We start from the raw sequence: 14746 nt of genomic DNA, 5'->3' as shown, positions 1-14746 counted from the left end.
GTCTGGCTGCCTGTGTCAGCGTGGCGCAGCCTCGGCTGGGGCCGAGCGCGGGCTGGGACGGTGCCGTGACCGCAGGACCCCAGGCTCCAGCCCCGGGGCGCTCACTTAACGCTTCTTCAAGCGGTGGGGATGTTTCCCGGTCGCCTTCCCTGGGGTCCACGCCTGTCTTTTAGTCCCGGGTGATGAGCTGCCGCCGCGATGCCGCTTCTCCGTTCCGTACTTCTCCGCGGCCGCGGCTGGTGAAGACGGGCTGCTCCGTCAGTGGCCGCGAGGGTCACCGGCATCCCCGACCACCTGCTGGGCACCTGCTGTGTGTCTGGCAGTGTGCTCCGTTCTCGGACGCACTGTCTCCCATCCTCATAACCGTGCGGACACAGCGTTATTATTATTTTTTTTTCCTCTGGATTTGTAGAGGATGGAACTGAGGCTCCGAAGCAGATAACTTGAAGGTCACATTAACTAGAAGATTGGGGCGGCGGGATCCCGGTTCGGGCTTCCACACCGCATCGCCTTGTTAGTGACGCTAAACCGGTGGCCCGGGGCGGCAGGGGCGGGGGTGGAGGTGGATATTACAGTATATACATCACGTTAACTGTTTGAAAGAGGAAAACAGAAAGTTAGAAAAAGGTAAAAGGCAAAGGCTTTATATGTCATCACTGCAGAATCCTTTCCTGCTTCTAAGCCGCGTTTTCTCCATCTCGGCACTACTGACAGTCTCTGTCGGGCCGACTGTCCTGTGCCTTGTAGGATGTTCAGCCTCATCTCTGGACTCTGCCCACCCAACCGATGCCTGTGGCACACACCGCCCCTCCCTGTCCTTAACTGTGACAGCCCAGAATGTCTCCAGACTGTGCCACATGGCCCTGTAGGGCAGAATCCCCCCTGGTTAATAATCCCCACTGCTCTAAGGGGCCAGTCAAGGTAACGTTGGCCAGAGGTGCCGAGCAGGGGTGGAGGGTGTGTAACACAATGGAAAGAACAGAGATGGGACTTAGAACGTTGTGGGGACAGCAGGCACAGATCGGTTGAACCGCCAAGTAAATAAAGGTAAAATGAAGTTAGGTATTAGCAGTGAGGATTTTGTGATGGGTCTCAGGCTACATCATGGCAGAACATCTGAACATTATCAGTGGTGTTTCAGTAATCATTCATGGATACATGGTCTCTCTCTCTCTCTTAATATAACATACACTGGGGGTGGAATGGAGAGAGCTGCCCGTCATCCCACTGTAAAAAGGCCCTATCCCGCCCTTTACCTTGTCCACCTTTCAGTCAGTGGGGGCCACTGATGACACTTTCAGAATTTGGTGCGTATTTATCTGAGCTTTATTCTAAGTTATTCAACCCATTCCCTTGAATTATCCCTTATTTCCATTTCCTTTCCTTCTAATCGGGAGAATTACTAATACTTGCGAGTGAAATTATTCTAAGTAACAAGAAAAATATTGATAATGCTTATATTCTTGACCTCTGAAGATAATTTTTTATCATACTTATCTGGATCATTGTAGAAATTGATATTTTAGTTACATATCAGCGAGTATCAGAATGAATTATGTGAAAGTAAAACATGTAACAGCACACATGTTTAACAGCTTGGCCTGTTCATAGCCTGTAGACCAGCAATTCTTCACCTTCTTGGTCAGGCCCCCTTTACATGCTTAAAAATTATCGATAGCCCCAAATTATTAAGGTTTTTTTATATGGGCTATATCTATCACAATTTACCATACTGAAATTAAAACAGAAGTTTTAAATTCAAATAAGAAGAAGAAGAAGAAAAACCTATTACATGTTAACATATTTTATGAAAAATAACTAAATTTTCCAAAAAAAAAGTCTGATAAGAGTAGAATTGCCCTGGATTTTTTCCAGTGCCTTGAACGTCTGGTTTATAGAAGATTGCTGAATTCTGCGTTCAGTCTGTGCCCATATGCTGTCTTGGATGAAGAAAATCTGGCCTCGCACAGACTTGTAATTGGAAAAAGGAGAAGTGCTTTCAATCTCCTTTTCAGATAGTTGTAGATATTCTTCGTTGATACTACACCAAAACACAACAAGTGGTAGTTTTTTAAAAGTAATTGCCACATAGAATCTGAATCCCTCAGAAGACCCTCCCCTACCCTGTTGTTAGTCGGTCTCGCCCTTAGACGGGCCTTCTTTTTTTTTTTTAATTTATTTATTTATGTATGTATGTATTTATTTATTTATGGCTGTGGTGGGTCTTCGTTTCTGTGCGAGGGCTTTCTCTAGTTGCGGCAAGTGGGGGCCACTATTCATCGCGGTGCGCAGGCCTCTCACTATCGCGGCCTCTCTTGTTGCGGAGCACAGGCTCCAGACGCGCAGGCTCAGTAGTTGTGGCTCACGGGCCCAGTTGCTCCGCGGCATGTGGGATCCTCCCAGACCAAGGCACGAACCCGTGTCCCCTGCATTGGCAGGCAGATTCGCAACCACTGCGCCACCAGGGAAGCCCTAGACGGGCCTCCTGCTCTTAGGTGATGTTGTAGCATCATGTGTTGGTCATCTGGAAAATACCGGTTTCCTGAGCAATGCAGATCTTCCAAATACTGACAATTTCATTGTACGGTAAGCACAACAAAGCCCCACTTGTTAATATCATCATCGATCTCATCAGAAAAGTCTTCAACTCCTGGGATGCTGTCATAATTCCAAGAGTCTAAGTTTTGCTTGAATGTTCAGGTTTTATCATCGGCGACGAATGATGTCAGTTGTTTTCCTTGAAGTGACAGGCTCCCTTCATCTGTGTTTGAGAAAATGCCAAATCACCAAGTCTGACTGGCCTCGGTTTGTCTGCGGGTCCTTTCAAGTGCAGCGGCGTTCTCTGAGGGACTCGGCGGGTTCGCCGGCAGCTCGGCCGCGTGGTGTTCGTCCTCGAGATGACCGCTGTCCTCAGTAGGAGCAGAAATCCTTTCTGCGCACTTCCCATCTGTCTCACAGGACGCTAAAGCATGTTCTCAGGGGTGAGATGTAGTACAAATTATAAATCGTCCCCAAGGAGGACTCACTCCTCCATCCAGGGCACGCGGTGTCAGCAGCATCGGCTGTACGCTGGGTGTGGCAGGTGAGGGGCGTCAAGGCCACAGGAACCTCCTGGTGCCGTTATCTTGGTTTGCCCTGAGGCACCAGCGATTTTACCCACCTTTGCTTTCCTGCCATCAGATTAAAGATCAACATAGTAAAAAGGTACTAAGGTCTTAATATTATCATGAAAATATTTTGACCTAACCAAAAAGTGTCTTGGGGGCCCCAGGGATCTGTGGACAATACTTTGTGAACCACTGTTAACAGATTTTTAGAATAAACTAGATGAATAATGAAAATAATGAGACTTCAAAAAAAATTGTCATCCTCTAGTTTGATCATTGACAAATACAATGACATTTTATAAAGTTCAAGGAGACCTTTTATACCTGATTCATTGGTAATTTCACCAGATTCTAGGGTTACCAGTGATTTAGATAATTAAATGCTTACTTAATCCAAAATTTAATTGAACTCTATTTTAATTAACTGATAAATAAGAACTTGATTTTATATTACCAAAGTGCTAGAACATCTACAAAAGGGTAGGTGACCTGATAGCATGAATGAGATCCTATCTCTACACTAATTACATAGGACTAAGGGATAAAGTAATAGCCAAAAAAAAAGAAAAAAAAAAGAAAAAAGACCAGCTTTACTATTCCTGGGACGGCAGTATTTTTAAATGGTATGATGCAATCAGCCTCCAAATTTGGAGTAGTTTACCGTCATCATAATAATTTAAATGATTCAGAAAAGGAACTCGTGGGAGAAAACGGATTCAGACCCCAAGGTTCAAAGTTCAACAGTTTATTAGTTGGGTACTTTGTTAAATCAATATTTTGTATTGATCACAATTTCAGGAATTCATAGCACAGTGCACACGAGTTGTCTATATTTTCTAAATTCTAGAGATAATATATAAATTATCGTATAATTTATCATATAAATGTATCATAAAATGAGGTCAGTAGTATTAACATGATGAAAATGTTTGGTCAGACATGATTCAGGTGACCTAAGTTAGCTTCCAAACTGCTCACTCATTGGTTGGGGACATCTGTAAAGCTAGTCCATGCAACACCTTCCCCCTAAGCAAATTAACAGACAAAAAATGGTACTTTATCATCTGCAGTTTTTATATAGACAAAAAAAATTAAGTTTTGGAGTTAAAATTAGTCTTAGGACCAAGTTTTTAATGAGGGAACTATAGCAACCTGAGGACATGCCATGCATTGATTATTTTCACCCCCTCTTCCATTTAAAAAAAAGTCTTCTATATAATACCTGAGTAGTCAGAAGGCACTTATTATGTCTATTCTAATGATTGCAAAACTTTGAGCAGATATACAATGGAATCAGAAGAATGCACTCAAAGCAAAAGTAACGAAGACTAAGACGTGAGTGGTTATGATACAGGACAGAATGTCATCAATAAGACAGAGCCGACCCTGCGGGACGACCAAATTGTCTTCTTTGTCCCATCTGTGTCCACTATAAAGTGTAACGTGCGGATGACACAGCTCTGTCCTGACAGGGCGGGAGTTCTCTGAGGACACACCGCCCCACAGTCCTCTCTGAGTCCCGTTTCCTCATCTGTCAAGAGAAGGGGGTCGTCAGTGTTTTTAGCTCGTTTCCTGCACAGAATCCGCAGAATCCTCTCTGAAAGCGGCTTCCTAGGGAGCACCTCTGCTCTGGTTCTCGCATCTCCTTGAAACCCCCCGGCTCCTCCGTCTGCTTTGGAAACCACTCGACTAGGCGTCCACCAAGGTCTTTTCTGTTTTCAAAGTACTTTTTTCTATGTTTCTACATCCTCCCCTGGGTCTTCCTCACGTTCCTCTAGATGCAAAGCCAAGTAGAACCAGCCAGCAAGCAGCTGGTGTGCAGCTGTTATCACTCCAGCTGAGCCGAGTGTGGGTACCGCCTCCTTCTGTCTCCGGGGGCCCTGAGGCCCTACCAGGTGTGACAGCTCTTCTTGGAAAGTCACAATAGATGCAGGATCCAGGCAGAGGCACGTGCTGCATTGATTCCAGCCCTGCAGCAACATGACACTGTCCTGCCCTGGCGGGGGGACCTCAGGCCGGCGGCCAGGACCCCAGGCTCACCCTTCTTTGGTTTCCACAGAAGGAGGAAGGGGACCAGGACGGATGAACCAGGAGACAATCAGCCATTCCGTGTCACCAAGACCAACCCTGCCAGCATCTCCGGGATGGGATCCTGTTGGGAGAGCGGCCCCTGTTACCCTTCCTGCGTGCCAGCCCCGGGGGTGGAGGAAGCCCATTTTGCCACATCGACCAAGAAAGGGGTCCCCTCCCTCCCCTTCCAGAGGCAGCTACTGTTTGGTGAATATTTGTTGTGTTCTTTCTGCACACAAAGTGTATACATATATTCATGGTTTTTAGGGCATGAAAGACTTGCTTTGTGTGCTAAACGCTCATCGCTCCCTGCCCTTCCTCGTGTCGCTTATACTTGAGCCTCACCAGCCTCTTCCCCGTGATGTGACACGGTTAGCAGACCACCAGTCACAGTGGATGGGAACCAGGGCCCGAGATCCCACTTTCGCCATCACACGGCAGCTTTCACAGGGAATGGCGTGGGCACTTGAGGAACCGTGCTCGTCATCTGTTGAATATTCCATTGACTCGGAATTCTAGAGCCACGGGGGGCCGGAGAGGTCACTGCTTCTTCATTTCGTGAGCAGGGAACCGGAAATCCAGAGCAGGCACGTCTGCAGGGTGACCCGCCACAGGAGGCGTGCTGTGGCCCCGGGCCTCTCTCCACACGCGTAGAAGCCCAGGGAGGTCTGCTCGTCAGAGTCGTGTAAGCTTGTTATCTGTGCTGTGTGTTTATGCAACGTCTTTGCAGTAATAAAATGTTCTACTTAGGAACAAAAGGGGAGTATCTTTTAATTAATTAATTAATTAATTAATTAATTAATTTCACATCTTTATTGGAGTATAATTGCTTTACAATGTTGTGTTAGTTTCTGCTTTATAACAAAGTGAATCAGCTATACATATGCATATATCCCCATATCCCCTCCCTCTTGCATCTCCCTCCCTCCCACCCTCCCTATCCCACTCCTCTAGGTGGTCACAAAGCACCGAGCTGATCTCCCTGTGCTATGCGGCTGCTTCCCACTAGCTATCTACTTTACGTTTGGTAGTGTATATAAGTCCATGCCACTCTCTCACTTCGTCCCAGCTTCCCCTTCCCCCTCCCCGTGTCCTCAAGTCCATTCTCTACGTCTGCGTAAAAGGGGAGTATCTTATCAATTGCAAAGTGACTCTCTTTAACTGTAGGCACTGAAAATCCCGACTCTTTGCAGCAAGGGCCTCTGCTTGTATCTAAGTTGGAAGAAGCCGTTGCAGGGAGAGCAGAGGGCCAGGTGGGTGTGGTCCCCGAGCAGAGGGTCGGTGTTAAGGGACCCGGCAGGCCCACCCATGACGTGCAACCCAGTCACCCGAGTGCTGAGGAGATTGTGCGAAGGAGCTTTTCCCTAAACTGTCTGTAGACCTCCCGGATGGCAAATCTCCACAGCTGAGGGGTGTCGAAGCTGGCAGCCCCCCACCCAGTGGGCTCTGCAGTGGCCCTGCCCTGGAGTGGCTCGGGCAGCGAGCTGGGCCTGAGCCCAAGGAGGAGGGGCCACGGGTGCCTGGGAGCCCCAGGCCCGCGGATGCAGAGAGGCGGGGACCTTACACAGAGCTGAGCGGGGTCCGAAGAGCCTCTTCTGGCAAATGTGGGTGATAGTACTCGGCTCATAAAGTGATTGTGAGCATTAAATGTGATGAAGAACGTCAAAGGCATGTGACACAATCAGTAACGTGAGCCCCACTTGTCGGAGGTGACCCCCGCCTGGTGTGGCAGAGACCCTACAAAAGCTCTCGCTCTGCGAGGGTCTCTCTTCGCACTAGGTGTGTGTTCAGCCTCATCCTTAGGGCGCGTCACCCTCACCGTCACATAAGAGGTAGCAGTCACCCTGCTACAGAAGAGGAAGATGTCCTTAATGTCAACATCAGATGAAGAACTACTTACTGGGAGGTGCGGGGCGATTGAATCTATAATTTGCATCGTTAGGAGAAGGGCAGAAAGAATTAAGATAGATCAGGGCTCTGGGGTGTAGTATGTGAATAAACACTTCATAATGATAAACACCTTTGTCATTTCTAAAAACACAAATCTGTTTTCCAAGTTACCCCTGTATTTCTTCTGACTCTGAGCTTCTTTGGAGCCTATACTGTCATCTAAGCAAGAGACCACATTGTCCTTTGAAAGGGTAGGTTTGCCAGTGACACAGGCTCATTTCTCTGTTCCTACCGCTGCTAAGTGCTGAAAATCTCTCTGTCTCTCTCTGTCTCTCTCTCTCTGTCTCTCTCTCTCTTTTCTTGATCTCTCAATCTCTTTTTCTCTTCTTTTGGCAGCTTCCTGCAGTTTTCAGAGCACATTTTTATACAAAGCATCCCTGAATATCTTACAGAATGTTCCCAGCTTACCGTGACTTTTTATGACCCTACTGGTTAAAGTTTCATTCTCTGGTCTAGTAATTGTTTTCCAAGCATAAATTTAATTTTAACGGAGAGAATGTAATTCGGTCTCTACCTCTTACACCCTGCAGTTTGTTTTGACAGCCAGAAGCGTTTGCCCGTAGATAGAAATCCACCCCCCCCATGCTTCCCCTTTGTAGTGGGCAGTCCAGAGTGACAGGCTTCATAGCTGGCCACTGACATGTAGCTTCTGTGCGTGTGCATTTTGATGGGCAGTCAGTTCTCATCATTCACGGGGGTGAGGCTCATAAAGTCCCTGCGGACACAGGGTCGGGGATACAGAAGCGTCACTGCCGGAGGAAACGCAGGGATAGGTGCTCACACGCCTCTGGCACCTTTGCATCACTGATGTGCGCGTCACCTTGTTTTATGTGTGTTTCTATTTAAAGGCACCTTATTTAGTGTGCTATCGCGTCGTAACGTTGGATCCACGGCCAGCAGCCCTAGGACTCATGCCTGCAGGAAGCCTGTCTGACACACACGCTTTCTCTATCAGGCTCAGCACAACCTCGCACACATAGGAGCCCCACACAGCACTGCAGCCCAACCTCGGGGGCACGTTAAACAGCGAAATCAGCAACCAAAAGCACATAATAAGAAATAAGAAGACTAAACAGACGCTGTAAAGGACATGTTTACAGTACCAGAGTAAGAGCGTCGTCCTGTGCCCACCTGTTCGCATTTCCCTGCCCTGCACGTGTTCTCAAATGACCACAAACATGTCCCAAGTACTGAATTTGAGTTACAAATACGTTTTAGAGAGGAAGCAAATTAACAGACAGAACCCATGAATAATAAAGAGCCACTGTGTTTTTGTATATTTGAGTATAGAGTGCAGGTTAATCACAGAAATATTTAGTATAGAGTTAATGGACAAAGCGCCCAATATCCCATTATAGTAAATGCAAATCTTCGTAACACTGAAAAATGGTAATTCTAATAGACCAAATATTTTTACTTGTTAATCTACGCCAGAAAGAAGATCTGACAGTGGCTTTTAGAAATGTCAAGACCAAAAAGCGTAGACTATTAAAATTTTCCATTCAAAGAACAGAAATAAACTGGCCTGGTTGTGATTCAGTGTACCCTGCCTCATTCATCTTTCTTTTCTGCCTCCCACCCCTCCTTTCCCGCCCCTTCCCCCATACCTCCTTTACTGTCTTCTTGCTAAAGGGGCTTAGGAAGGAGCTGGAATCATGCCAGGACGGGCTCACAGAGGCTGCTGCAGTCAGCGCAGGGGCCATGAACCAGGAGGTATCCTGCACTGTTCAGAATATTTATTAGATTTAGTGCTGAAATAGTCTCAGTTGATGAGCAGACCTAACCTGAGTTTCTCAGGTACCGGTGACCGTGGAAAAGGGGTAGTACCTTACTCTCAGGCCCCAGTGCATCACTCACCCACGTGGTTAGATGCTGTATTGAGTCTGTTTAATTTCCTAGTAACTAGCCTAGACTTTTTATCAGGAACACTTATTAATTTCAGATTTTATCTCCCCTCCTCCTCAAGAGAAGTGATTGATTGAAATTCTTTCCAGTAGCACATAAACAAAGACCATCCCACCTGACTCTTACTTCAGCCTTCATTTCAGAGGCGCACAGCACAGTCTAATGGGCCATGGCCATGGAGTCAGCTGTCATAACGCAGGAAAAGGGATGGACAGCTTTTGAGAAGGGAAATTTGCAGGCATGGTGCTGGGAAGGTTTCACATACCAGCGGGATCCAGTAAAACTACAGATATCACCCCCAGCTGATTGTGTGCAAGTTATTTTTTTTTTCAAATAATTTTTTAAAATATTTATTTATTTATTCATTTTGGCTACGCCGGGTCTTAGTTGCGGCATGCGGGATCTAGTTCCCCAACCAGGGATCGAACCCGGGCACCCTGCATTGGGAGTGAGGAGTTTTATCCACTGGACCACCAGGGAAGTCCCGTGGGCAAATTATTTACAAAAGTCCTGTGCAGAAAAGAGCAAGATAACGTACATGTGTGCATATTTCTAGAACCGGAAAATACAAAATGTTAATGAAATGTACTTTGAAGTATAGCCACTAGTTTTTAACAATTCTGCAGAGGTACAGGAAAGTACTGTTATTGGCGGTATGTAAGGCTGTGGATCCTTTCAGGGAGAAATCTTTAAAATTAAAGTGGGAATACTTTGGAGGTAAATACAGTGAAACTTGTTTCCTTTCAGCTGTGACAGTAACCCTTATGGTTGTCTGTGCTCCCCAGAAGAAAGACTTAACAGACTGGCATCACCTTCAGAAAACGAGACTTTACATAGCCACAGGGTTCAATTAAATTGCTCCTCTGAGGTCTCGAGTTTAGCAGCTTAGGGGAAAAAAATGCCTAATATATTTTTTAATGACAGTGTTTTGTGAATAGAAATTGCAGGGAGAAAATGGTCTCTGCATCCTACTGTCTTAGGAAATGAGGAAGCTGCAGAAACGGCTTCCTTGCTCACGAAGGCCTTAGTATAAAAGGTCATCGTGGGATTGGGTGCTATGAAGCTCATCTCCGGGCGGCAGACACCGGGCAAGCACGGTGGGCCCGTGGCCAGGCCTGTCAGAGGGGCTCAGAGTGCGGGAACTGGGGGTCGGCGTATGTGTTAAACCAGTGATGTCCGCTTAGGGTATTGAGAGGAATTTAAAAGGCAAGCCTTTTTACCCCTGAGCAACATAATTGAACACATCTCAATTGCTGCAAAATGTATACAATTTTAAAAAACTGCTTCAGAATATTTAGGATTGATTTCTGAGACTTTGGGTGGATTTTGAAGAAGTATAATTTTTCTACCACATGAAATACTTCCTGTCTAAAAATGCTGATAATTAAACATAGTTATTCAGGAATGCTGGAAACACTATCCTGGCACTTGGAAGAGCTGGCTTTCCTGTTTCGATTTATAAACCTCCACGAGCTGGCAGCCGGCCCTCACATGAGATTTCTTCCCCCCGAGCTCTCACATCTCTGTGTGTGCGTCCCATTCCCTCCCTGGGCAGGGTGTCTGCTCTGGGGACAGCCGTCCTCCTGCACCCCGTTCTGTGTCGCCCCCTGCTCTACCAGTGTAACAGGGTGATGGGATTCGATGGCATAATTAACCAGCTGGTATCAGGAGGGAAAAATGGCAGCAGTGAAACACAGGCACCTGCAGTCTAATTTGCAAATCTGTCCAATATCCTACTATTGAATCAAAATGCAAATGGGTACAAATAGTAATGTTTTTATAAAATGTTCCCCCCGCCGCTTACAAAAGATGCAGTGGGGCAAAGCCGCCCACTGGGTGAATGCCGTGGGAAACGGGGAACTCCAGGTCTGGGAAGCCTTCATGGGATGGTTTTAGTTAGAAAAGAGGTACCAGGACAAGACCTCTTGCCCAGGGCTTAGATGCTTGTGAATCTTTCAAAGCTACGAAGTGATGTTCTGTTCACTTGTAGTTGTCTTAAGTAGCCATTTTATTCCTAAGTATTCTGAAAGAGGAAAGTATAGATATTGAATAGAAAACTTAGAAGAAGAAAATAAAAATCACCTCGCAGCCAGGCTGGAGTTTCTACACAGATGCGCCATGCAGGGAGGACCACGTTCCTTCACGGGTCCCCTGCCTGCGGTGACGTTGCTGTGATGGCCGAGCTGCTGGCTCTGTGTTTGTGCCGCACGGGGATTATTCAGCAGGACGGATCCCCGTGGACCAGCCAGAACAAAGGATTAGTAACCCTTGCCTCGTGCCTGGTGGCGTTTCCTTGATTCTTCTCACCGTCCAACACACCCCTGGTCCTCCCCGTTGCTCCGTCAGCTGCCACCCAACACAGATCAGATTCATGTTGCCGTTTTCCTTTTTTCTTTCCTTTTTGCTAATCGTCTCCCGTGTGTGTGGCCCATCTGCACACCTATTACAAACCCAGGGCCTCTGAGGAGAAAAGTTAACAAATTGATGAGTCACACCCCACTTGTGATCTCACCGCTGTTCAGTCCTTGAGTTCCTTTGCCAGAGTTTAATGAACTACAGTGTTTTCCAAAGTGGTGGTTGGAGATTTCCTGGCATCTGTCTGCCTCCTTCAGGGTGAGAATGAACATCCCCTGTCGCTAACTTACCTTTACAATAACATCCCATCTCTGAGCCTAACCCTTTCGATAACTAACTTCAGCTTACTTTTGGTGATTCACTAAGTTCTGGAGGATCTGATTTTCCAGAAAATTACAGTGAAGCAAAGATGTAAGGGAGAAGATAATTCAGTTAATATAGGAAAAGAAGGGGACTACTTTAATGATTTCTAGAAACAATATTACCCACTTCCTCTTCCACCATATTTATTAAACATCACATATGTATCAATTATACTACATGCTAAACTGGCAACATGTCTTTTTAATACCTTTATGAAGGTAAATCGCTAAACATACTGCATATATTCTTATAGCCCCAGAATTGTTCTGCGAATTAATAAATGCTAACTGTTGTACATTATGTACTCTTTTCCACATGTGTATTCAGAGTTTTATAGTTGAGTCTTCACAAAATGATCTAGTGTATATATATCCTCATTTTGCTATAGGAACATTAGTATCAGCCAGTGTTTAAGACCTTCCATAAATAAATGTTCTACGGCCTATATTGATAACTCCTTTAATACCTAACAGTTCTCTGGTGGGGAAATTATTTGCTCAGTCCAGCCTAAAGTCACCATGCTGCCCTGTAAGTTTATATCTTTTTTTCCGTCATTACCAGGGTCAGAATCTGCCTTTGGAAATACGGGTCCTCCATGTGGTCAAGGTGACTTCCTTGTTGAAATCAGAGCACATGGAGAAGGCATATAATTACTCAGGGATGAAAACGGATTTTTTCATTTTTTCACTGAAACATGATTCAGTAAACATTTTTTTTCACATCTTTATTGGAGTATAATTGCTTTACAATGGTGTGTTAGTTTCTGCTGTATAACAAAGTGAATCAGCTGTATGTATACATATATCCCCATAGCCCCTCCCTCTTGCATCTCCCTCCCACCCTCCCTATCCCACCCCTCTAGGCGGTCACAAAGCACCGAGCTGATCTCCCTGTGCTATGCGGCTGCTTCCCACTAGCTATCTATTTTACATTTGGCAGTGTATATATGTCCATGCCACTCTCTTACTTCGTCCCAGCTTACCCTTCCCCCTCCCCGTGTCCTCAAGTCCATTCTCTACGTCTGAGTCTTTATTCCTGTCCTGCCCCTAGGTTCCTCAGAACCATTTTTTTTTTTAGATTCCATTTATATGTGTTAGCACACAGTATTTGTTTTTCTCTTTCTGACTTACTTCACTCTGTATGACAAACTCTAAGTCCATCCACCTCACTACAAATACTCAGTAAACATTTTAAGGAATGTTTCCAAAGTGTGATCTTCAAATCAGTGTTGAACTTAAACTCCCAAATTGGTCTCCGCACAACTGTCACACTGACTTGTGTTTTGGTGCAGTGCTGTTGGTCTCCACTGACAGCCTCCAGGAAGACAGCCCAGGGAAGCTCATCACTGCGTTTACCATACGGAGGCCCCCTGGAAAAAAAAAAATCCCAGCTGGTCTTCACGCCAAGAATGTTGTCCTCTTTCCGAACAACTGGTTTGTTAAACACAGTCCTGACCCGGTTTCCCTGCTAGAAAATTCAAGCCAAATTGTGGCCCATCCATTCGAAGTACGGGGCGGCGGTGGGGTGCGAGCCCACCCTGCTGCCCAGCTCAGGGGGTGCCATCCAAGTGTCTTCTCTGTGAATGGTGCCCCAGGACTGTGCACGCAGGACCCCTTGGCCCTCTCATTTGCACTTTTAAAATCTTGTTTTTGCTTCCTCTTTTTTCTTCTCATTCTTTCTTTATCCATCTTTCCCCCTCCTATTTTAGAGTTTTGTAGTATTGTTGTATTCTGTGTGTCTTTGTAAGCTGCTTGAAGTCCTTTGGAATGGTGCAGCATTCCAAAGTGCAGTGGAATTCCAATGGTGCAGTGGAATAAGGTGCAGCATAAATTAATGTCAGAGAAAAACAAATACCATATGCCAACGCATATATATGGAATCTGAAAAAAAACAATGGTACTGATGAACCTAGTTGCAGGGCAGGAATAAAGAGGCAGACATAGAGAATGGACTTGAGGACACAGGGTGGGAGGGGGAAGCTGGGACGAAGTGAGAGAAGCATCGACATATATACACTACCGAATGTAAAATAGTTGGCTGGTGGGAAGCAACTGCATAGCACAGGGAGATCAGCTTGGTGCTTTGTGACCACCTAGAGGGGTGGGATAAGGAGGGTGGGAGGGAGGCTCAAGAGGGAGGGGATATGGGGATATATGTATACATATGGCTGACTCACTTTGTTATACAGCAGAAACTAACACGGTATTGTGAAGCAATTATACTCCAATATGAAGTTCTATTAAAAAATAAAATAAAAGTAAGTTACAGATGCAAACCTGTATTGGTTCATGCCCCTAGCGTCGTTTACATCCATGCCATAGCACCCAGATCCTTACACCTGGTAGTGGTGGTTGTCTCAGCTTAGATATATTGGTGTTTAAGCTGGTGCTTCTGTAAAATCAGAATATGGCATGAAAGCTCGTGTGTGAGATGAGAGTCCAATATAGCTAGAAGCATATGGCTTCCACTGTGAAATATTCTTTCTCTTTTCCCAGGGAGTTTTGGAGAAATGTACAAGAACATTTGTCCAATACTAGGATTCCCTGCCAGATTTTTTCCCTAAATTGTGGTTTGACATTTCAGATCATTAAGTGGACACATCTGTCCGAGTATGTTTTCCTTTTCAAAAAAAAAAAAAGATCATTTGCAAGACAGCTACCCAGCAACAGAGTCAGCATTCTTAGTTTGCCCTGATGCAGTTGGCATTCTCAGCCCTGGGATCAGGCACAAATCACTCCACAGAGCTGAGTGCGGCCGTCTGTTCGTGGCTGTGTATCCCCTGGGTGTTGAGCAAAAATAAGGAATTCATTTTCCTGTTTGTTTTTAAGCATATATTGGTGAGTAATTCTTGGTAAATCTGTGGTTTAGGGGAAAGAATCTTAAAGGCTTCGTTTCTAAATCTTGCCTCTGTCACTAGCTGTGACTTTGAGCGAATCATGTGTTCTAGCGGGGCCCCCGCAGGACTATTCAGGTATGATCGTGTATGTACCATACGA

At 45.7% G+C, this 14746-nt stretch overlaps 1 protein-coding gene across 6 annotated transcripts in view; it reads left to right on the top strand.

The window, feature by feature from the left end:
- GALNT7 (polypeptide N-acetylgalactosaminyltransferase 7) overlaps positions 1–14746 on the top strand; it is a 110943-nt gene that overhangs the window by 60798 nt on the left and 35399 nt on the right. The window lies entirely within an intron of this gene.

The sequence above is a fragment of the Balaenoptera physalus genome (assembly GCF_965194825.1).
Source record: "Balaenoptera physalus genome assembly, chromosome: 7".
In the NCBI taxonomy this organism is placed as follows: Eukaryota; Metazoa; Chordata; class Mammalia; order Artiodactyla; family Balaenopteridae; genus Balaenoptera; species Balaenoptera physalus.
This window is presented reverse-complemented; position numbering and strand designations above follow the sequence as displayed.